Source organism: Pseudorca crassidens, chromosome 7 (genome assembly GCF_039906515.1).
Source record: "Pseudorca crassidens isolate mPseCra1 chromosome 7, mPseCra1.hap1, whole genome shotgun sequence".
Lineage (NCBI taxonomy): Eukaryota > Metazoa > Chordata > Mammalia > Artiodactyla > Delphinidae > Pseudorca > Pseudorca crassidens.
Window position 1 is genome coordinate 24,555,371 of NC_090302.1, and position 24,346 is coordinate 24,579,716.

Here is a 24,346-nt window from a genome sequence, read left to right on the forward strand (position 1 = left end):
AGAGTTGCAGACTGGAGGACTAGAGGCTGATGGTGCCAGTAGACACATTTTATTTGGCCAGAACAGTGTATAAATTTTTTTCTGGAATGGGGCCTTTCAGTGGGGCCTATATTCTTGTGTTGCCAAAGTCTCTTCCACTTTGATGTCCTCACATATACCTGCTGCTTCAGCATAACTTTTGTTGTATTAGCCAGCATTCTTTTCTGTTGCTTGCAACCCAAGAACATTTGCTTAATACTTATCCTAAATATCTGATGAATTATAGAGAGGGAAATGGAGGCTTATAGAGGGGAAAGTGATGTGCCCCAAATCACCCAGGCAGTAAATTAGTGCTGCATGTGAACGTTCTTCCACATGCTCGTCTTGACCATCTCTAAAAACCATGCCTATGTCTACCTTCCCGCCTCCACAATCCTTTCTTCCTCACTCCCCACATTCTCAGCAAGTTCTCCTATCTCCACAGTCACAGTTTCAGTGCCCTGATCTCCTGGTCCTCTCCTCTAAAAGCATCCCTGTGTGGCCAATGGTATGAATACACTAATCACTTAATCTCTGGTGACTCTTCTAATTGAAATATTAAGACCAACATTTCATTTATTTCCCAACAGAAAAGCTACTACACATGAAGAATTTTTGTCACAGTATTAGAGAATGTCAGATAACACATTCACACTTTAGAGTGCAAACCTAAGCGTGTCAATTGACCGTTGTTCTATATTCTCTTGTTTAGGTATTTGTCCCCGAGGTTAAACTTGAGCTTCTTAAGGGCAGGAACTTGGACTTCCTCATCCTGGTTTTCTCTGGGCCCAGTGCAGAGAAATGGCATGGGGTGGGTGTTTAGTACATGCCAATGGAAATGACTTACTCCCAGTCGGTGAGGTAGAAGTTACAAGTATCTTTCCGCATTTTACGGGTGAGGACCCTGAAGCTTGTAGAAGTTAAGAATCTTGTCCAAGTTTACTCACCTGGTAAATCACAGTCTTGTGCTAAATCAAAGTTTTGTGATTCCAAAATGCATCTTTGCCCTTATCTCCTTTCTGCAAATTTTCAGTCTCTTTTACAAGAAAAAGAATACATATAAAAGATTCCTTTCAAGTAATAAACAACAAATATGATGTAATTTCATAATTATCCCAAGGCATAAAAGTTAAGAATGCCAATCTTTTAGCAAAGGAGAGACAACTTGCTTGAGACTTCCAGAGACATAAGTAAGCAAGTATTAGAGTGACATCATGTGGTAAAGTCCTACTAGTTAGACATGGCAAGAGGCCTGTTATCCTCACTGCCTGTCTGGGCAGCCTGATCTCTCTCCCCAAAGTGTATTACCAAGTTTGTCCTAAGAATTATCTGCATGAGGTAGGTTTAAGCAGTTCAGTTCATTATAATACAAACCATTAATGGTGTTTTATTTGATAAGTGTTTTTTCTGTTTTTAATCCTACATTTTCTTGTAATATAGTGGTTCTTAACCAGTGGGGACAGGGAGTGTGGGGTATTGGTGATGCTGGAGCTAGCTCTTAATGGCTTGTGACAGCCCATTGTTAATATCAGGAATTTTGCAAGCCAGTTAAACCATGTTGGTAGCTTGAAATTGTCCAAGGTATAAGTATTACCTTTTTTTTTGGCAAGTAGGCATTCCTGTGTCTTTCAAGGGGATTTAGTTAGTGTATAATGCAGATGCACATTGCTCACTAAAGAGGAGGGGGTAGTGGCTGAAACGGCAGATAAAAATTTCATGTTAAATTTTTCTTGCCCTGCCTCAAAAATAATTTTGCTTCCTCATGAAGACGCAGCTCTGTAAGGTCAGAACGCCTTTTACCACCTGTCCAAGCTCCACTCACCTTCAAGGCTCCTCCCAATGCCCCTTCCCACCACTGTGGCCTTGCACACCAGCCTTGGCTTTATCACCTGCCCAACTCAGCAAAAAGGACAGACTGTGTCCTTTCCATCTCTGTGTCATGGCTCAGGGTAGGTGCCCTGGGGAAAGTATGCTCTATGTATTGCTCAGAGGCTCCTTAATTTGTATTTGTTTGTCCTGGACTTTTTGCTGTTTCCTCCCAGACCTCTGCAGAATTTCTAGGGTTCTCAGCCTTCAACCTGGCTGTCTGTCAGAATCATCTGGGGAGATTTTAAGAAAAACCCATGCCCAACTTCAGTCCCAGTTAAATCAGAATGTGTGGGGTGGAGTGGAAGCACCAGTGTGATCTCACAGGCCGCCAGTGATTCTGATGTGGGAACCACTGCTCTAGGGAAGCCTCAGGCCCCACCTAGTCTTTCATTTTCACAGGCAGAAATGCCAAACCTTTCAGGCAGCACTCGGTCTAGAAAAATGTTCTTTTCCTGAGATGGAACCTGAAAATCTGCCAATTTTCTGAGCCTTTAACATTCCAGAGACCACTGCATGGCTTCTGAAAGGAGTTTCACCCCTCCTGGCTTCTGCATTTGCATAAATATGTAGAATAATAATTAGGATCTAAATAAGTCATAGAAGAAGTAATAGGACTATGCTTAGTGAGTTCTGGGAAAGTCAGGCCAGAAAGCAGTGCTTTACGGATGACCCTTGAGCAATTGCAGAGAGCCACTTCCGTGGTTTCAGGCAGGAAGCGTCCGGCAGAGAAAACCGTGAGGATGGGAACTGGATCAGCAAGACCTAGCATGAATGTAACCCCTCAACCACAACCTTGAGAAGCACCCCTCCCTCATTTTTATGGCCAAATAAATGGATATGGGGTTGAATTCTGCCAGGATCCCTTTCTCCCCCATCGCTAAAACAAAGGTAGCTTGGTACATTTCCATAGCTCTAAGCACTTTCTTCCTCTTCTTGTGGCTTGAGAGGACCAGGCCTTTTCTCTACTTCTCACCCTGGTGTGTGCATGCATACCTGCATATACACAAACCAGTATGCGTACATGTACATGCATGTACACAGAGCATGCAGTCTCCTTAGAGGAATTTATTTCTTTGCGAAGGGGGGCATTAAAATGGAGGCCAAAGTTCTTGTCTTGGTCTTGTGGTTCTCAAATTTTGTTGCTTATTAGAGTCACTTGAGGAGCTTTCAAAATTCCTGATGCCGAGGACTTCCGGCTCATGGAGTCACCTTATTCTCTCAGGTCCTCCCTCTTACAACTAAAGGTCCCTGGACAGTGAGAGAGATTCTCTCCTTGACCAAACTCTAGCCAGGGTCCCCTGAGCCCTTTCTTAACTAAGCCTCAAGCTTGGCCTATAAAGACTGGAAAAAACACTGAATAGTTTCTAACAGCTCAAGGCTGCATCCACAGGATGACCCTATGCCTCCTTAGAATGTCTGAGAAAATTCAAGGATGCCCAAAGAACTTATTGTCTGTTCAAGCCAACACCCGAAGGAAGATAGGCTCCCTGTCTCCCAGCCTCTGCGGGAGGGTAGGAGCCTAATTTCAGTAAGTGCCAGTTGGTTAACCCAGATGGGTTTCACAGAGACCAACCCTTGCTTCCTGCTTTTTTGTATTTTTTCACTTCTCTGACTCTCCTAAGCCCCTGCTTGACTCCCTCCCTATGCCTTCATTCTCCCTTTAAAATGCAGTCATCTTGTGGCTTCCCTGGTGGCGCACTGGTTAAGAATCCGTCTCCCAATGCAGGTCTCCCAATGCAGGGGACGTGGGTTCGAGCCCTGGTCTGGGAAGATCCCACACGCCGCAGAGCAACTAAGCCCGTGTACCACAACGACTGAGCCTGGGCTCTAGAGCCCTCAAGCCACAACTACTGAGCCCACGTGCTGCAACTACTGAAGCCCGCATTCCTAGAGCCCATGCTCTGCAACAAGAGAAGCCACTGCAATGACAAGCCCGCGCACCGCAACGAAGAGTAGCCCCCGCTCGTTGCAACCAGAGAAAGCCAGCGCACAGTAACAAAACCCAACACAGCCAAATATAAATAAATAAATAAATTTATATATTAAAAAAAAGAGCAATAGGAGCATCTTTTTTTTAAAAAAAAAAATGCAGTCACCTCTGTATAAATCAAAGTGGAACTCTTTTCTCTCCCGTAACAGTATTTTACTGTTTAAAATCTGTTCTTACCACTTAAACTAATGTCTGGCTTTGTTTAACTTTGATAATATAACACACCAAATAAACATAGGAAGACTCCAAAAAGTGAAAGAAGTACTTGTAGGCAAGTTGTTGTTATCTTTAGAAATTACTTATATTAACTATATTTTCTTATTTTTCATAAGACCCCCCAAATGCCAGAGCATCACAAATTTAAAAAATAAGAAAATATATTTAATATAATTGGCCCAGTGATGAATGGATACCAAATAGACAAACACAGAATCTAAGAAAGCACAGTTAGGACCTCCCTGGTGGTCCAGTGGTTAAGACTCCCTGCTCCAAGTGCAGGGGGCAAGGGTTCTACCCCTGGTCAAGGAACTCAGATCTTGTATGCTGCATGGTGCAGCCAGAAACAAAAAAACCAACAACTCTCTTTGGGACTTCCCTGGCTGTCCAGTGGCTGAGACGTTGTGCTTCCACTGTAGGGGGTGTGGGTTCGATCCCTGGTCAGGGAACTAAGATCCCACATGCCAAGCAGTGTGGCCAAAAAATAGAAGAAAAGAAAAGAAAACACAGAGTGGGTTTCAGTGGGGCTGAATGGGGACTTGATCTTCCACTCCATCCTCCTGCGGCATGGAACGGGGTAACATGCAGTGGGGTATTGTCAGTGGGTCCAGCATTGCTGTACCTCCATCCTCATGCAGCAGCAACGAGGCGGAAAAAGGTGATGAGAGGTGGGGCTAGTTGGCACTTACCTCTCTCCTCTTCATTCTCTGGTGATGAGGGGGCCCAGTGGGGAGCTGATTTTACATGCCCACTTGGAGGCAAGTAATTTGTGGATATCGAGAAACTGATTAGAAAGTTTATATGGAAAGGAAAAAGACCCAGAATAGCCAATACCACACTGAGGAAGAAGAAAAAAGTTGGAAGACTGACACTATCTGACTTAAAAACTTACTTAAGTTACAATAATTAAGACAGTGTGGGATTGGTGAAAGAATAGACAAGTAGATCAATGAACAGTATAGAGAGCTCCAAGATAGACCCACACAAATATAATCAATTGATTGCTGACAATGGAGTAAAGACAATTCAATAGAGAAAAGATAACTTTTTAAATAGAGTTAGAACAATTGGAAATCCTTTTGCAAAAAAATAAACCTAGACACAGATTTTACACCCTTCACAAAAATTAACTCAAAATGGATCATAGACCTAAGCACAAACCTATAAAACTTCAAGAAGACAGCATAGAAAATCTAGATGACCTTGGGATTGGTGATGAAATTTCAGATGCAACACCAAAAGCACAATCCATGAATGAAAAAGTTGAACTAATAAGTTGGACTCTATTAACAGGAAAAACTTCTGCTTTGTGCAAGACATTGTTCAGAGAATGAAAAAACAAGCCACAGAATGGTAGAAAATATTTGCAAAACAAATCATCTGATAAATGATATGTATCCAAAGAACTCTTAAAATGCAACAATAAGAAAATGAACAATCCAATTAAAAAATGGGCAAAAGATCTGAACAGACACTTCAACAAAGAAGATATACATATGCCAAATACACATATGAAAATATGCTTATCCTTTATAAAAGATGCAAAATCGTACATCCACTCTAAAAGGCAATTTTTTAAAAACCAAGCTAAATGTATTCTTACCATATGATCTAACAATCACACTCCTAGATATTTTCTCAATTGAACTGAAAACTTATGTCCACATAAAAACCTACACATGAATGTTTGTATTATCTCTACTCTAGTTGCCAAAAACTGGAAGCAACGAAGATATCCTTAAATAGGTTAATGGATAAATGGTGGTACATCTGTACAATGAAACATTATTCAGGAATAAAAACTATGGACTTTGGTTAATAATATGTCAGTATTGGTTCATTAATTATTACAAATGTGCCACAGTACTGCAAGTGAAAATATGTATGGGTGGGTGGGGGTGGTACATGGAAACTTTCTACGTTATCTGCTCAATTTTTCTCTAAATTTAAAACTGTTTAAAAATAAAATCTTTTAAACAAGCAAACAAAAGGCAATCTATAGCTTGGGAGAAAATATTTGCAAACCATATATCCAGCAAAGGACTAGTATTTAGAATATGTAAAGAATTCTCAAAACTCAATAGTTAAAAACAATCTAATTAAAAAATGGATGTAAGACGTAAACAGACATTTCACTAAAAAGAATATATATGTCTTCTTTGGAGAAATGTCTATTTAGATCTTCCACCCATTTTTTGATTGGGTTGTTTGTTTTTTTGATATTAAGTTGCATGAGCTGTTTTTAAATTTTGGAGATTAATCCATTGTCAGTTACTTCATTTGCAAATATTTTCTCCCATTTTGAGGGTTGTCTTTTTGTTTTGTATATGGTTTCCTTTGTTATGCAAAAGCTTTTAAGTTTAATTAGGTCCCATTTGTTTATTTTTGTTTTTATTTTCATTAGGAGGTGGATTGAAAAAGATTTTGACGCTATTTACGTCAAAGAGTGTTCTGCCTATGCTTTCCTCTAAGAGTTTTATAGTATCCGGCCTTATATCTAGGTCTTTAATCCATTTTGAGTTTATTTTTGTGTAGGGTGTTAGGGAGTGTTCCAATTTCCTTCGTTTACATGCAGTTGTCCAGTTTTCCCAGCACCACATATTGAAGAGACTGTCTTTTCTCCATTGTATATTCTTGCTTCCTTTGTCATAGATTAGGTGACCGCAGGCGCACGGGTTTATCTCTGGGTTTTCTATTCTGTTCCTTTGATCTATATTTCTGTTTTTGTGCCAGTACCACACTGTTTTGATTACTGTAGCTTTGTAGTATAGTCTGAAGCCAGGGAGCCTGGGTCCTCCAGCTCTGTTTTTCCTTCTCAAGATTGCTTTGGCTATTCGTGGTCTTTTGTGTTCCCATACAAACTGTAAAATTTTTTGTTTTAATTCTGTGAAAAAATGCCATTGGTAATTTGATAGGGATGGCATTGAATCATACAGATGCCTGAAAAGCACATAAAAAGATGCTCAGCATCACTAATTATTAGAGAAATGCAAATCAAAACTACAATGTGGTATCACCTCACACTGGTCAGAGTGGCCATCATCAAAAAATCTATAAACAATTAATGCTAAAGAGATGTGGAGAAAAGGAACCCTCCTACACTGTTGGTGGGAATGTAAATTGGTACAGCCACTATGGAGAACAGTACAGAGGTTCCTTAAAAAACTAAAAATAGAGCTACCATATGATCCAACAATCCCACTCCTGGGCATATATCCAGAGAAAACCATAATTCGAAAAGATACATGTACCCCAATGTTCAAAAAAGCACTATTTACAATAGCCAAGACATGGAAGCAACTTAAATGTCCATCAACAGAGGATTGGATAAAGAAGATGTGGTACATACATACAATGGAATATTATTCAGCCATAAAAAAGAACAAAATAATGCCATTTGCAGCAACATGAATGGACATAGAGATTGTCATACTGAGTGAAGTAAGTCAGACAAAGATAAATATCATATGATATCACTTATATGTGGAATCTACAAAAGGGGTACGAATGAACTTACCTACAAAACAGAAATAGAGTCACAGATGTAGAAAACAAAATTATGGTTACCGAGGGGTAAGGAGGGGGGGAAGGGATAAATTGGGAGATTGAGACTGACATATACACACTACTATATATAAAATAGATAACTAATAAGGACCTACTGTATAACACAGGGAACTCAATACTCTGTAATGGCCTATATGGGAAAAGAATCTAAAAAAGAGTGGATATATGTATATATATAACTGATTCACTTTGCTGTACACCTGAAACTAACACAGTATTGTAAATCAACTACACTCCAATAAAAATTTTTAAAAAAGGATGTATAGTTGGCAGATAAGCACATGAAAAAATATTCAACATCACTAGCCATTAGAGAAATAAATGCAGATTAAAACCATAATGAGAACTATCACACATCAGAATGGCTTTTAAGAAAAAATGATGACAACACCATAGCTGGTGAGGATGAGAAAGTAGATCACTCACACATTGCTCATGGGAAAATGATACAGTCACTCTAGAAATCAGTTTGGTAGTTTCTTACAAAACTAAACATGTAACTACCGTATCACCCAGCAAATGTACTCAGACATTTATCCCAGAGAAACTAAAAGTTCTCTTCACACAAAAACCTGTACACAAATATTCATAACAGCTTTATTCATAATAACCAGAAACTGGAGACAACTCAGATGTCCTTCAATGGTTAAGTCAGCTGGTACATCCATACCAGGAAATACTACCCAGCCATGCAAAGGAAGGAACTAATGAAACACCCAACAACTTGGATGAATCTCCAGGGAATTATGCTGAGTAAAAAAAAGCCAATCCCAAAAGGTCACAGACTGCATGATTCCATTTATATAACATTCTTGAAATGACAAAAAATATAGAGATGGGACTTCCCTGGTGGCACAGTAGTTAAGAATCCACCTGCCAATGCAGGGGGCATGGATTTGATCCGTGGTCCGGGGAGATCCCACATACTGCGGAGCAACTAAGCCCGTGTGCCACAACTACTGAACCTGAGCCCTAGAGCCTGCGAGCTGCAACTACTGAAGCCCACATGCCTAGAGCCTGTGCTCCGCAACAAGAGAAGCCACCGCAATGAGAAGCCCACGCACCGCAACGAAGAGTAGCTCCTACTCGCCCCAACTAGAGAAAGCCCACACACAGCAACAAAGACCCAATGCAGCCAAAAAAAAAAAATTATATATATATATATATATATATAAATGGAATACAGATTAATGGTTACCAGGGTTAGGGAAGGGGTATGTAGGGAGAGCTGGGTGTAGTTATAAAAGGAAAATTCAAGAGATCTTTGTGATGGTGAAACTGTTCTGCATCTTGATTGTATAAGTGTCAGTATCATGGTTATGACATTATACTATAGCTTTGCAAGGTGTTACTTTTGGGGGAAAATGGGATCTCTGTATATTACTTCTTACAACCGCCCCCATGAATCTACCATTATCTCACAATAAAAGTTTAAATGAAAATGAAGAGATAGACTGAGAAAAGAATCCTAATGCCCAGGCCACACTTTAGAGTGGTTAAATCGAAATCTCTGGGGGTGGGACCAGGTATTAGTATTTATCTTTAAGTTTTCCATGTAGTTTCAGTGTGAAACCAAATTAAAGAACCACTTTTTTAGACACCTGTGTGGAGCATGTGGCATCAGTGTAGAGGTGGTGGAGAGCTTCAGGGGTTGTACAGATAAACTTACACCAGCCGTGTGGTCTTGGGAAAGCCATTTAATTTCATTTAACCTCAGCCTCTTCATTTGTAAAAATGGTGACGAACTGTCCTTACAGTTCCCAGCGCTTTTCTGAAGATCAAAGAGAGAATGTAGGTGAGTGGTTTATAAATTGTAAAGTGCAATATAAATGTTCTGGTCAATGTACAATGTGTGTTGTATATATGTGCAAGTGTGTTTTTAAATATGTACAGAATACCTACTGCATGCAGAAATCTTCATATTTATCTCATTTAATTTCATCAACAACCTGGCAATTAGGAATTGTGATCCTGATTTTACAAAGAGGAGGAGCAAGAGGCTCATAGAGATAAATAGTTAACACCCCTGGTGTTAGGAGTATAAATAGATTATATTCCAGCAAAACTCCACTCACTGGCCATGGGTTTGCCTAACAGCAGTGGATATCAAGTCATTTACGTTTAAAGGTAAGCCCCTACTTTCACTTCTAAGACACACAAACAAATAAAATTCCTGTAAGGGCAATTTTTGTTGAATCATCTGAGTAATAGTCTGAATTCTTCACTTCATTTGCCAATATAGATGAAGCTAGGTGTAAGAGAGGAAAACAGAAAAACAATTGAGAATAAGAAAGCACCTGGTTTCCAAATGATTTATTCCCAGCATGAAGCCAGAAGAGAGGCCACCTGGGGTAAGAAGGGCTAGTGGTGTCCCATTAGCAAGTGTTAAATCCCTCTTAATGCCCTTGTTTGATTACAAAGGTATTTAAAAATGCATTAAGTATGGAAAAGGTGATTCTGGCTGGCATCAGACTTCCACAAAATAAGTGCCAATGTAGAGGAGAGAAAGAAGCTCTCACCTTTTCATGTGCTTCTGTCATAAATTAAATTAATTACTGGAACATTTGTAAAAATAGAGTCTCAGAGGGATCAGTTCCAAATCAGAGAACTGAGACAATTATATGTTAAAAAGTCCACATATGTAACTGAAAATATCTTGGTCACTGGTATGCTTTTTGGATTAAGAGAATTACTTTATTGACTGGCCATGTGTGTGCAAATAGAGACCAAGTAATTCAACGTCTTCTACCACCCAGATGGAGTTGGAACAAGGGATCAGCCTCAATGCTGGCCACCTGGCAACGTTTTTCTAATGATCTTCCAAGAATTTGGAGCTTTGCACGAACTAGCCACCATCTTTCCACCTCTGAATGATGTTTTTCCATTCACTATGATCTCTGTTTATGTGTGTAGATTCCCAAGTAAATTAGATGCTTAAGGTTTTAACTCAGTGAATTGGCAGCAACTCACGGGATGAATTTTAAAAGATGGGGGAAAAGAAAGGTAAAGACATGAGGAGTCATTTTGTCCCTTGTTCCTTTTCCTTTTTTCCTTTTGAAACCAAGAAGCAACCTTCCTACTGACCCAGGTCTTGGGGGAAGTGGCCGGATTCAGTCCTAACTTGAGGACATCTAAGACTTGAAGAAGTTGGACATGGAATTTTACCATTCTTGGTCTTATTTTCCTAAACTGGTGAAATGGTAATAAGAAACATGGTATGGGAAAACCATTTGGTAGTCTCGGGTGATCTTCTTGGCATTGGCCTGGGTCACTGGGCATTGGGGTCTCTGGTGGGGCACCTATCAGGACAGTATCTGCTTCTGTCTCCAATGGGTACTTCCCCTCTGCTCTTCTTTTTGCCCTCTTCCTAGCTATCAGGGAACTCCTGGATTTTCTCACTGTCTCAATTCCTTTGCCATGCTGTTTCTTAGCAAGCCATTAGTAGCTTTCAATATTTAAAACTATTGAAAAATCAGATTAGGTGTAGGCTGTATATTTCCCTATTATTAAATTAGAAATGCTAATATTGGTCATCGGAGTCATCTTTCACAAACTGCAGCTTTTCTCAGTTTCAAAGCACCATTGCACCTCCCCTGTGGCATTTGATCCTTATAAGCCTAGAAGAAAGTGGGGGGGAGTGGGTGTTGAACAGTATTCTCATTTTATAGATGAGAAAAGTGAGGCTCCAAGATGCATTGAATTTAATTATTGCACACATAGCACTGTGTCTGCTGCACTGGGGGGACATAAGGGACATACCATTCCGCACGCAAAGCATAGTAAAAGCTAACATGGCAGACAATCACCGTTCGCTGAGCACCCAACTTTAATTCAATACAGTAAACTGAACTGAGCACCCACCTGATCCAGGCTCTGTTCTAGCCCCTGAGAGTGGGTGGGTGGGACACGAAGATGGAGTAGCCTTGCTGTCAAGTTATTTATGGTTTTGTTGGGGTAGGGTTGTCAGATTTAGTAAATAATGATAAGGATACTCTGTTAAATTGGAATTTCAATAAATAAGAAGTAATTTTCAGTATAAACAGGTCCCATCCAATTTTATCTGGCAGTATTTTACATGGAGGAAAGTAGACTAAAAGTCTGAAACTATTGTGACGATAGTGGGTACTCTGGGAGGATTTCCTGGAATAAGTAACAGTTGGGTTGGATCTTGAAGGCAGTAGAGGCCATAGAAAATCTAGTCAAAGGAGGCACAATAGAGTCTAGGGAGCTTAGGGAATGGGGTTATTTATCATTTTGGTCTCAGTTTCCTCATCTGTAAAATGGGGATAATAATAGCATATCTGTTGTAGGATTGTTGTGAGGATAAAATGACTTTATATGTGTGAGGCACTTAGGACAGTGCCTGGCACAGAGTAAGCGCTATTTATGTATCTGCTCCAGTGAGAGGTGACAATGAAATTAACTAAGGCAGGGAAAAGCTGAGGAAGAGGAAGGGATTTGCCAGAGGGTCACATTACTGGACTCAACTGACCGGAGGAGCAGAGCAGTGAGGCAGAAGGTGGAGGGGAAGAGAAGTGACATACATTCCTAACAGGGGTGAGTGGGAAAAGCTGGAGCCTGGCAAGAGGTGAAGAGGAGCTGGTTTGGGGGAAAGTGACCAATTCCATTGGCACCTGAGTTTGGGGTGCCCACTCCAGGTGGAGAAATGTGGCTGGAATCAGGAAAGAAAGCAGGGCCAGGGGTAGAGGCCTGGGAGACTTCAGATTGGAGGTGAGGAAAGCCAGGGCATGAATGAAATCACCCAAGGACTGAATGAGAAGCGAATAAGAATGCTAAAGTTGTACCTTGCCAATGTTCTGCTTGCAACTCATAGCTATTCTTAGTATTTAATGTAGTTTACACTCACTAAGGCAGTTTCATAAAAACCAAGGCAACCATGGAGGTCCGCCAAAGTTACAGACTTGCATTTATGGATGTGTGGACATGGGCTATCTCTGAAAGGCAGGCTCTGATGAGAACTGAGAGACCTGGAAATGGTGGGAGGAAAACTTACTTTTTAATTTATATCCTTTTATGCCTTTTGATTTTTCCTCCAAGTAAAAGTGCTATTTGAATGAAATTTATTTATTTATTTATTTTGCGGTACGTGAGCCTCTACACTGTTGTGGCCTCTCCCGTTGCAGAGCACAGGCTCCGGACGCGCAGGCTCAGCGGCCATGGCTCACGGGCCCAGCTGCTCCACGGCAAGTGGGATCTTCCCGAACCGGGACACGAACCTGTGTCCCCTGCATCGGCAGGCGGACTCTCAACCACTGTGCCACCAGGGAAGCCCTGAATGAAATTTATTTTTAAGAAAAGGAGAAAACACTAGAAATTTTGGTAACATAGTGTAAGAGCCTGAAAAATTGCTCTCATTTACATTTCATTCTTTCTTTAGTCATCCTGGAGTGGCTTTTGTGGAGATCTATGGTTTTGGTCATTTTCACCCTTAGGAACAAAGATTTATGCCTCAGGATGTGTCATGCCTTGCATGTGTCCATAGAGTCTTAGCTTAAGGAGAATATATTGCTCTAACCATTGCACACATTCTTCATTTCTTTCAGTGCCTGCTGTCTACATCAGTCTCTCTGTAGACTTGGATTCTGGGGACCAATAGTGAACACTGTATTAAAATTCATTTGACACCTGTTTGAGACCGGCCCAAAGTACCAGCCCAAGGTCCTGGTCCCCAGGAGGTGCACAGGGGTGAGTCACTTTGGGAACCTTGGATTTTCCCACATCTGGTAATGGACATAGGAGAAACAGATGAGAAAGAAAAATTTGTCTTTCTCCTGTAGTTACTACTGAAGTGTTCCAAACAAGAAATAGATAAGAAAAGGTCATGGACAACTGGGGAACTGAAACAGAAATGATCTGGTCAGATTCTTTTTAGATGAGAAAACAGGCTCTGGGTTGGGAAGCAGCTTGCCCAAGGACACATAAGTGGCGAATGGAGGAGCTGGGACCATTGTGAGATTCCCCAGGATCTGGTCCTGCACTCTCTCTACAGCGTTGGAGATTCTGGTGCAGCTACATGCAGCTTGGCACATCCAAAGCCTTTGCACTGCTTTTTAATCCTTTAAGAATCACTTAAGGAAGAACAGACTTGTCTGCAAGTGCAAGTGACCTGGCAGGAGTGCACTCTTTGCAGGAACAATGTGATTGTGCTCCCTCTGCGGAGAGGAATGAGTCACCTCCAGTAATAGCCAAACCAGTTTCTCTCATAATACTGGGGGAAAAGACTCCACACATCAAAACCATATCTTCAGAAGACAGTGGGGTGGTGCTCTGGCCTGAGTTCCCAGGCACCCTCTTTGGGCCCCAGCTTTTCCATCAGTGTTAAGGAGCTCATATGGCCAATTGTATCTCACCAGGAGGTGCGATGGCATTAAAGACACTTCCCACAAATGGCAAAGGCTCACAGCTAGATCAAGAACAAGCCAAGCCTTCTTGGTGAAGATGGGTACAGCAGGAAGAAGGTCATGGCAGAGAATAATAGGTTGCATTTACCAGCCTCCTTTGCAGCTAAGTGTGGTGTGGCCATGGGACTAAACTCAGGCCAGTGAGGTGTGAATGGAAATGCTGTGTGCAACTTCTGGGTCATCGTCAGTTTAAAAGAAGATGTTCTGGAATAGCTTTCCCTTTCCTCTTTCCTTGAGCTGGAACATGAATGTGCTGTGACCTAGCTTTGACCATGCAGACAAGAATAATGCCCTTGATGATGGCAGAGCAATAGGATGGAAGGAACCATTGGGTTCCTCAATGGTTACATGGAGGAAAACCACTCACTAATCTAGACCTCAGGGCCATTAGTGACAGAAAAACAAATCTCCATCTCCTTTCAACTACAATATTTTGGGTGTCTTTTGTATATAGAAGTTTATCCTTTACGTTGACTTCAATGGACAGAGCACAATAGGAAGTGAGTGATATTTTGAGCAAAAATCCTTTTGGAAAATTACTGGATTGGGCACAGTTTCTCTGTAGAACTATTCCCCATCCTTTTTCCTTCTGACAGTTTCCTAATTGAGCAAATCAGCTTTCTCATATGACCCTTATAATAATCCTGTGAACAGGGTTTTCTTTCATTTTATAGTTGAGAAAATGGAGACTCAGAATGGGGAGGTAATTTCCCCAAGATCACACAGTTAATAAATGATAGGACTACGATATAAACTCAGGTCTTTGTGATTCCAGAGTCCAGGCTCTCTGCTCTGTGGGATGCTGCCCCTCCCAATAAGCCAGAATCTGTTTCTGAATATAGTTGCACACTATGTCTTGGTGGTTTTAAAGCCTTAAGATCATAAGTAGAAAGGGCTTGGTTGTTTCATAAAGGTAGAGGCTGGCAGGAAGCTGTAATTTCCGAAAGTACCCAAATTGTAAATTACCAGTGCTCTGACAGTTTATTTACATTCCTGTTGTATGGAAACCAGACCATGTTTTTCCATAGAATCAATGTGATTCATGGTGACACACACCCAGGCTAGCTCCCAGGTACCTGTATCACTCATAGCCTAGGTCTAGGTCTAGGGAGCAAGGAAAGAGAGTCATGGTAGAGATTATGATTCTCCAATGACCAGATGCCTCAGGCCCATTGTGCCCTACGCTTCTGGCCTGCTTTGCCTCCACCCGCCACTTCCCCTACATTTCAACTGAACCTCCCAACTCCTTAGTCTGGCTCATTTCATGTAGGAATAAATAAGAAAGCAACGTGGTTGATCAAATTTACACTAAAGTGATTGTTATCTAGGAAAATCTATGTCATTCAGTATGGTAGACTTAGAAAAATTTGCTTTCTATTTAGTGTATTTAATTACAGCGTTATTGTGGTCTACAAATATACCTGGACCAGGCCGGGGAATTATGTTATTTTATTGAACACGTTTAATTCTTGCAAACAGACTAAGCTTCATATGGAAGGTTATAGGTAGTATCTTAAAGCAGAGTGAGGTGGGGAATCAATTTCAGAGGGCAATCAGATATATAGCTACCTGGTACAATTGCCAGAAGACTGGATGGCATTTATAGAGTTTGGAAAGCAAATGAATTATCTGGGAACACAAGAGCTCTGTGGTAAGTCTGCTTTGTTCTATATCAGTCAGAATTTAGTTCAGGAGACAGAGTTCATCCTGAATATACTTTTTTAGCAGGAAGAGATTTTAATGCATGTAATCTTACCAACTTTTGCTTACCAAAATGGTGACGAGTGTTGGGGCAGCTGGCTCTGGTTCTGGGCCTCTGGGTATGCAGAACATTACAGATATGACCCACTAGGAAAGCACCCACCGCTTAGGCCACCTGAGACTATTGAGTTCAAGAACCCATCACTGTAGCTTTGACCTTGGATAAGGAAGTGGGAATCATGAAGCTGCGGTCACTGTAGCAAGGCCAGTGCCAGTGCCACACCTACCTTTGACACACAGGAAGCTGAGCAGATGCTGGTGTCTGCTGCAGAAAAGTCTGCCATCCTCCTGGTCATGCTTATATTATTTTTACCTCACCAAACTCAGACAAGCATATCTAATTGCATCCAAATAAAATTTGCATCCAGAACCTGCAGAGGAGTGCGGGAGGTGTAGTTTTAGCTTTCTAACCTCTGCCATACAGCAAGGCCCTCTAGATGTACCCTGTACAATAGAACTCTCTGTGATGAGGGAAATGTTCTCTCTGCATGGCCCAGTACAGTAGTCTCTACCCAGATGTGGCAACTGAATACTTGAAATGTGGCTAGTACAACTGAGGGACTAAATTTTTAAATTTTGTTAGAATTTTATTAATGATTTAATTTTGAATCGCCACATATGGCTAGTAGCTAGGGTATTGATTAGTGTAGCTCCAGAAGGAGGGCGGAAGGGAGGCTGAATGAGCCAACCCACTGTATCCATAACACTGATTATAATCCTTGCAAATCACTGTGGAGGATAACCCTCACGGTCTCTATTTCTGCACCTGTAAGATGAGGATAACTACTTCCGAGGGTAATGTTACAATAAAGTAGCTGGGAAACAGCTTATGATTAGCAATACATTCAGGACCATGAACACCAGAGGGCTGGGATTAGGATGTAGTAGGAAAGATGATCCCAGAGGATAATTCACTTTACCCCAGATAAATTCACTTGAACCTAGGGTCTGGCACAGTTCCCTTAACAACTCAAGGGCTTTACAAAGTGTACTTTTCCAGAAAGATGCTGATATGTGCTTGGCTGAACTTGGCTTCTCCAGTCCAGACCTCTCTCCTGAACTCCATATCCACGTATCTACTTACTGAATGGCTTCACGTGGATGCCCAACAGTCACCACAAATGAAACACATTTATCCATCCACCCATCTGTTTGTCCATTTGTCTGTCCATTCATCCATATATCCATCCATTCATCCAAACATTCATCTAAACACACAAACATGCATTATATGCTATCATATGCCAGGTAATGAGCTAGGCACTTGGGGTGTAGTATTGAACAAAACATAATACTTCCTCTCTTCGAGCTTACAGCTTAACAGGAAATATAGAGAAGTAACAGAGAGTGGGGTAAGTAGAAGTACAGGGTGCAATGGGAGGACCTTGGAGGAGCATCAGCCCTATACCTGCAGGGCCCAGGCTGGGTCAGAGAAGGCTTCCTGGAGGATCAGAAGAGTTGTAGTTAGTCAAAATAGACAGAGGGGAACAACAAAAGCAGAGGCTCAGAGGCAAGAGAGAATGCAACACTTGCTAAGAACCAAAGATGTTCAGTATGAGTGGAGTATGTGAGGGAGTGGTGTAAGATGGGGTAGGAGAGGTAGATAGAGACAGATGATGCAGGATCTTGCAAGTCAAACTAATTGGACTTTATTTTAAAAGAACAGGGGAACCATAGAAAGATTTTAAGCAAGATATTTGCTTTGGGAAAAAGCTGTGCTGTGGACTAAATTATGTCCCTCCCTCAAATTCACATATTAAAGCCCTAACCCCCAGTTTGGAGATGGGTCCTTTGTGAGGTAGATAGGTTTAGATGAGGTAATGAGAGTGGGCCTTCATGATAGGATTAGTACCCTTACAAGAAGAGACACCAGAGAGCTTGTTCTTACACTATCTCCCTGTCATGTGGGAACACAGCAAGAAGGTGGCCTTCTATAAGCCAGGAAGAGATGCCTCACCAGAGACTGACCTTGCTGGCCCCTCAAACTTCTACTTCCTTTCTCAACAACTCTGAGAAATTTCTGTTGTTTCAGCCACCCAGTCTATGATATTTTGTTATAGCAGCCTGAGCTAAGTAATACAAACCCTCTGGTTGTAATGTGAATGAATTCTAGGAAAAGAAGTCTGGTGACAGGGAGATCATTGGAAGCAGGAGGCTGTCAAAGTAATTCTTTTAAGAGATGACTACCTGCATGAGGGTAGTAGCAGTGGGAGAGGAGAAAAGAGTGCAGGATATGGGGATACATAGAGATTTCTGATCTGGGCAATGGCTGTTTATTGGTGCTAAGGTAAGGAACACTAAAAGAAAAGTTGGTTTTGAGATGGGGAGCTGTGTTCAGTTTTGGGTGTGATAATACATTCAATCTGTTGATCCCTTATTCTACTATGTCTAATAACTTCACTTGATCAACAAGTTTTCATAGTGGTCTTTTAGGGAGATGAGTCAGTGATTGAAAAGATTAATAACAGTAGTCTTTTTGAAGGTTTTGGGAGACAGAATAATGTTGCACCAAAGATGTACACACCCTGACTCCAGGAATCTGTGAATGTTATCTAACATGGCAAAAAAGGGATTTACATATGTGATTAGACATGGGGAGATTATCCTGGACTATCTGTGTGAGCCCTATCTAATCACAGAGTCATTAAAATGGAGAACATTTCCCTGTTGGGTCAGAGAGATAGGATGGAGGAAGAAAGAAAAGAGAGGGCTCCAGGACCACATGGCTTCACAGGTGAATTCTATCAAATATTTAGAGAAGAGCTAACATCTATCCTTCTCAAACTCTTCCAAAATATAGCAGAGGGAGGAACACTTCCAAACTCATTCTACAAGGCCACCATCACCCTGATACCAAAACCAGACAAAGATGCCACAAAAAAAGAAAACTAGAGACCAATATTACTGATAAACATAGATGCAAAAATCCTCAACAAAATACTAGCAAACAGAATCCAACAGCACATTAAAAGGATCATACACCATGATCAAATGGGGTTTATCCCAGGAATTCAAGGATTCTTCAACATATGCAAATCAATCAATGTGATAAACCATATTAACAAGCTGAAGGAGAAAAACCATATGATCATCTCAATAGATGGAGAAAAAGCTTTCAACAAAATTCAACATCGATTTATGATAAAAACCCTCCAGAAAGTAGGCATAGAGGGAACTTAACTCAACATAATAAAGGCCATATATGACAAACCCACAGGCAACATCATTCTCAATGGTGAAAAACTGAAAGCATTTCCACTAAGATCAGGAACAAGACAAGGTTGTCCACTCTCGCCACTCTTATTCAACATAGTTTTGGAAGTTTTATCCACAGCAATCAGAGAAGAAAAAGAAATAAAAGGAATACAAATCAGAAAAGAAGAAGTAAAACTGTCATTGTTTGCAGATGACATGATACTATACACAGAGAATCCTAAAGACGCTACCAGAGAACTACTAGAGCTAGTCAATGAACTTGGTAAAGTAGCAGGATACAAAATTAATGCACAGAAATCTCTTGCATTCCTACACACTAATGATGAAAAATCTGAAAGAGAAATTAAGGAAACACTCCCATTTACCATAGCAACAAAAAGAATAAAATACCTAGGAATAAACCTACCTAAGGAGATAAAAGACCTGTATGCAGAAAACTGTAAGACACTGATGAAAGAAATTAAAGATGGTACAAATAGATGGAGAGATATACCATGTTCTTGCATTGGAAGAACCAACATTGTGAAAATGACTATACTACCCAAAGCAATCTACAGATTCAATGCAATCCCTATCAAACTACCAATGCCATTTTTCACAGAACTAGAACAAAAAATTGCACATTTGTATGGAAACACAGAAGACCCCGAATAGCCAAAACAATCTTGAGAAAGAAAAACGGATCTGGAGGAATCAGGCTCCTGGACTTCAGACTATACTACAAAGCTACAGTAATCAAGACAGTGTGGTACTGACACAAAAACAGAAAAAGGAACAGGATAGAAAACCCAGAGATAAACCCACACACATACAGTCACCTTACATTTGATAAAGGAGGCAAGAATATACAATGTAGAAAAGACAGCCTCTTCAATAAGTGGTGCTGGGAAAACTGGACAGTTACATGTTAAAGAATGAATTTAGAACACTCCCTAACACCCTACACAAAAATAAACTCAAAATGGATTAAAGACCTAAATGTAAGGCCAGACACTGTAAAACTCTTAGAGGAAAACATAAGCAGAACACTCCATGACATAAATCACAGCAAGATCCTTTTGACCCACCTCCTAGAGAAATGGAAATAAAAACAAAAATAAACAAATGGGACCTAATGAAACTTAAAAGCTTTTGCACAGCAAAGGAAACCATAAACAAGACCAAAAGACAACCCTCAGAATGGGAGAAAATATTTGCTACTGAAGCAACTGACAAAGGATTAATCTCCAAAATATACAAGCAACTCATGCAGCTTGTATCAAAAAAACAAACAAGCCAATCCAAAAATGGGCAGAAGACCTAAATAGACATTTCTCCGAAGAAGATATACAGATTGCCAACAAACACATGAAAGGATGCTCAACATTACTAATCATTAGAGAAATGCAAATCAAAACTGCAATGAGGTATCACTTCACACCGGTCAGAATGGCCATCATCAAAAAATCTACGAACAATAAATGCTGGAGAGGTTGTGGAGAAAAGGGAACCCTCTTGCACTGTTGGTGGGAATGTAAATTGATACAGCCACTATGGAGAACAGTATGGAGTTTCCTCAAAAAACTAAAAATAGAACTACCATACAACTCAGCAATCCCACTACTGGGCATATACCCTGAGAAAACCATAATTCAAAAAGAGTCATGTACCACAATGTTCATTGCAGTGCTATTTACAATAGTCAGGACATGGAAGCAACCTAAATGTCCATTGACAGATGAATGGATAAAGAAGATGTGGCACATATATACAATGGAATACTACTCAGCCATAAAAAGAAATGAAATTGAGTTATTTGTAGTGAGGTGGATGGACCTAGAGTCTGGCATACAGAGTAAAGTAAGTCAGAAAGAGAAAAAGAAATACCTATGCTAACACATATATATGGAATCTAAAAAAAAAAAAAAAGTTCTGAAGAATCTAGGGGCAGGACAGGAATAAAGACTCAGACATAGGGAATGGACTTGAGGACACGGGGAGGGGAATGGGTAAGCTGAGATGAACTGAGAGAGTGGCATGGACATATATACACTACCAAATGTAAAATAGAGAGCTAGTGGGAAGCAGCCACATAACACAGGGAGATCAGCTTAGTGCTATGTGTCCACCTAGAGGGGTGGGATAGGGAGGGTGGGAGGGAGACGCAAGAGGGAGGAGATATGGGGATGTATGTATATGTATAGCTGATTCACTTTGTTATAAAGCAGAAACTAACACATCATTGTAAAGCAATTATACTCCAATAAAGATGCTAAAAAAAAAAAAGGGAAGGGCTCAGTTTTTCATTGCTGGCTTTGAAGATGTAGGAAGGGGGCCACAAGTCAGGGAATGTAGTAGACTCTAGAAGCTGGGAATGGTTCTCAGCACTTGGGCAATGGGTGAATATTGGTTCACAGAACCTGTAAGATAATACATTTGTTTTGTTTTGTTACTACATTGTGGGTAATTTGTTGGGGCAACATAACAACTAAATACAGGCCTTCACATGCATGGTTGGTAGGTATGTCAGTCAGGGTACAGTCAGGAGCTTAAATCACACTAGCAATTTGAACAAATTTATTATAAAGAATTATCAACTAGTAAAAGGTGATTAACAAATAAAAAGAGTAAGAGAACTCTAAGGAATATCAGAATAGAAACTGTAGGGTGCAGCTACTACCTCTAAGGCTGAGAGAAAGTATCAAGGAAGGAGTAAACTTGGTCAGATGATTTTAAAGAGGTCTTGCAAGGAAGGTAATTGATTGGGATGGTTTAGAGTTTATGGCATAATAGGTTTGGATTAGTGCATGAAACAAAGCAAAGATCTTGAAGCAAGCCTTGATAAGCAAAGATCCCAAAGCAAGTACTGGTAAGCAATTATTAATCCTGATGAGTAAATAATTTTAGTTGTTTTGCATTTTAATCTTCCAGGAGTAAAGCATTTCCTGGAACAAAAAGCTGAATTACTTTTGCTTGTTCTCAGTGTTGTTTAGCATAACGATGGAAAAATATTCAGGTTTCAGCATTATTTAATACAGATAGAGAAAAATATGTTGGTTTAAATTCTCATTACTTTGCAATTCTAATAGGGGGAAAAGATACCTTCACTGTTGTTTAAATTTTTGTTTCATAAATGAGTGGAATAGCTTTTCATGTATAGTTATGTGCGAACTCCTGTGAATTAATCATCTTTTTCTGATTCATCTGTAGGAATGTTGCATAAAAAGGGCATTAATTCCTTATCAATTGAGTTATAATTTTTCCCAGTTTGTCATTTGCTTTTGACTTTGTTTTTACCTTTTTTTTTTTTTTTTGCTGTACGTGGGCCTCTCACTGCTGTGGCCTCTCCCGTTGCAGAGCACAGGCTCCGGACACGCAGGCTCAGCGGCCATGGCTCACTGGCCTAGCCGCTCCGCAGTATGTGGGATGTTCCCAGACCGGGGCACGAACCCATGTCCCCTGCATCGGCAGGCGGACTCTCAACCACTGTGCCACCAGGGAAGCCCTTACCTTTTATTTTAATACAGAAATGTCTATATTGTCCTACTAATTAGTCAATTCCCTTTAAGATTTGTAGGTTTCAGGTAATGCTTTAAAATGCCTTTTCATACACATCAAATTGTTAACTGTGCTTACCTTACCACTTCAGGCAGTGGGAGTATAGAGGGATGGAAAGAGTGTTTACATTTTGTGATTTATACATTTATGTGTTGTTTAAATTATTAAAAGCACGCTCTACTATTATACTTCTAAAATAATTGTAAAGTATAGAAATGCTTTTCCTACTCCAAGATGATAATCTTCTAGAGCTTTTTATGGTGATTTTCAAAAGACATGCTTATTTATGGAGTTATATCCAGTTTTTCCTCCCAAATGCCTAGGCAATTGCCCTTTGTTAAAACTGCAGTGATTTATAGATTTAGAGAAAACTGACATCTTTATTATTATGTATCTTTCAATCCTAAAAAAGGGTATCTTACTCTCCTAAAACAAATTTTCTCTCCAGTCTTAAGTCCCTAGGTAGAATTTTAGAAACTTGTGATTTCTGTGTACTTACTTTTTTACTTAGCTACTTTATTTTATTACCTTATCAGTTAATTCTCTTGGCCTTTCTAATTTTCTTAACTCTCTGTCTTAGGCATGTAGTTTTATAGATAACATAGTATGTGGTTTCATTTTTGAACTCAATTTGAGTTTTTCATTTGCTATTTCTTTTTAACATCTTTATTGGAGTATAACTGCTTTACAATGGTGTGTTAGTTTCTGCTTTATAACAAAGTGAATCAGCTATACATATACATATATCCCCATATCCCCTCCCTCTTGTGTCTCTCTCCCACCCTCCCTATCCCACCCCTCTAGGTGGTCACAAAGAACTGAGCTGATCTCCCTGTGGTATGCGGCTGCTTCCCACTAGCTATCTATTTTACATTTGGTAGTGTATATATGTCCATGCCACTCTCTCACTTAGTCCCAGCTTACCCTTCCCCCTCCTCATGTCCTCAAGTCCATTCTCTACGTCTGCATCTTTATTCCTGTCCTGCCCCTAGGTTCTTCAGAACCATTTTTTTTTGTTTTTTAGATTCCATATATATGTTAGCATATGGTATTTTTCTTTCTGACTTACTTCACTCTGTATGACAGATTCTAGGTCCATCCACCTCACTACAAATAACTCAATTTCATTTCTTTTTATGGCTGAGTGATATTCTACTGTATATATGTGCCACATCTTCTTTATCCATTCATCTGTTGATGGATACTTAGGTTGCTTCCATGTCCTGGCTATTATAAATAGAGCTCATTTGCTAAGGATTTTATCCCACTTTCATTTAGTTCTATAGCAGATGTTTGTTCTGCTTGTATATACTTATTTCAAACAGACTGTCTTAGTCTGTTTGGGCTCTTATAACAAAAATACCATAGACTGGGTGGTTTAAACAACAGACATTTATTTCTCACAGTTCTATAGGCTATGAAGTCGAAGATCAAGGTGCCAGCGGATTTGGTGTCTGGTGAGAACCTGTTTCCTGGTTCATAGATAGCCATCTTCTCGCTGTGTCTTCATGTGACAGACAATAGAGACAGGAAGCAAGCTTTCTAGTGACTCTTACGAGGGCCCTAATGCCATTCACAAGGGTGCCACCCTATGAACTCGTCTAATCCTAATCACCTCCTAAAGGTTCCACCTCCTAGCACTATCACATTGTGGGATAGAGTTTCAACACAGGAATTTTGGGGAGACACAAACATTCAGTCCATAACATAGTCTCTTTTGAGTTTCCTTCCTTTTTATATCTTTCTTGGT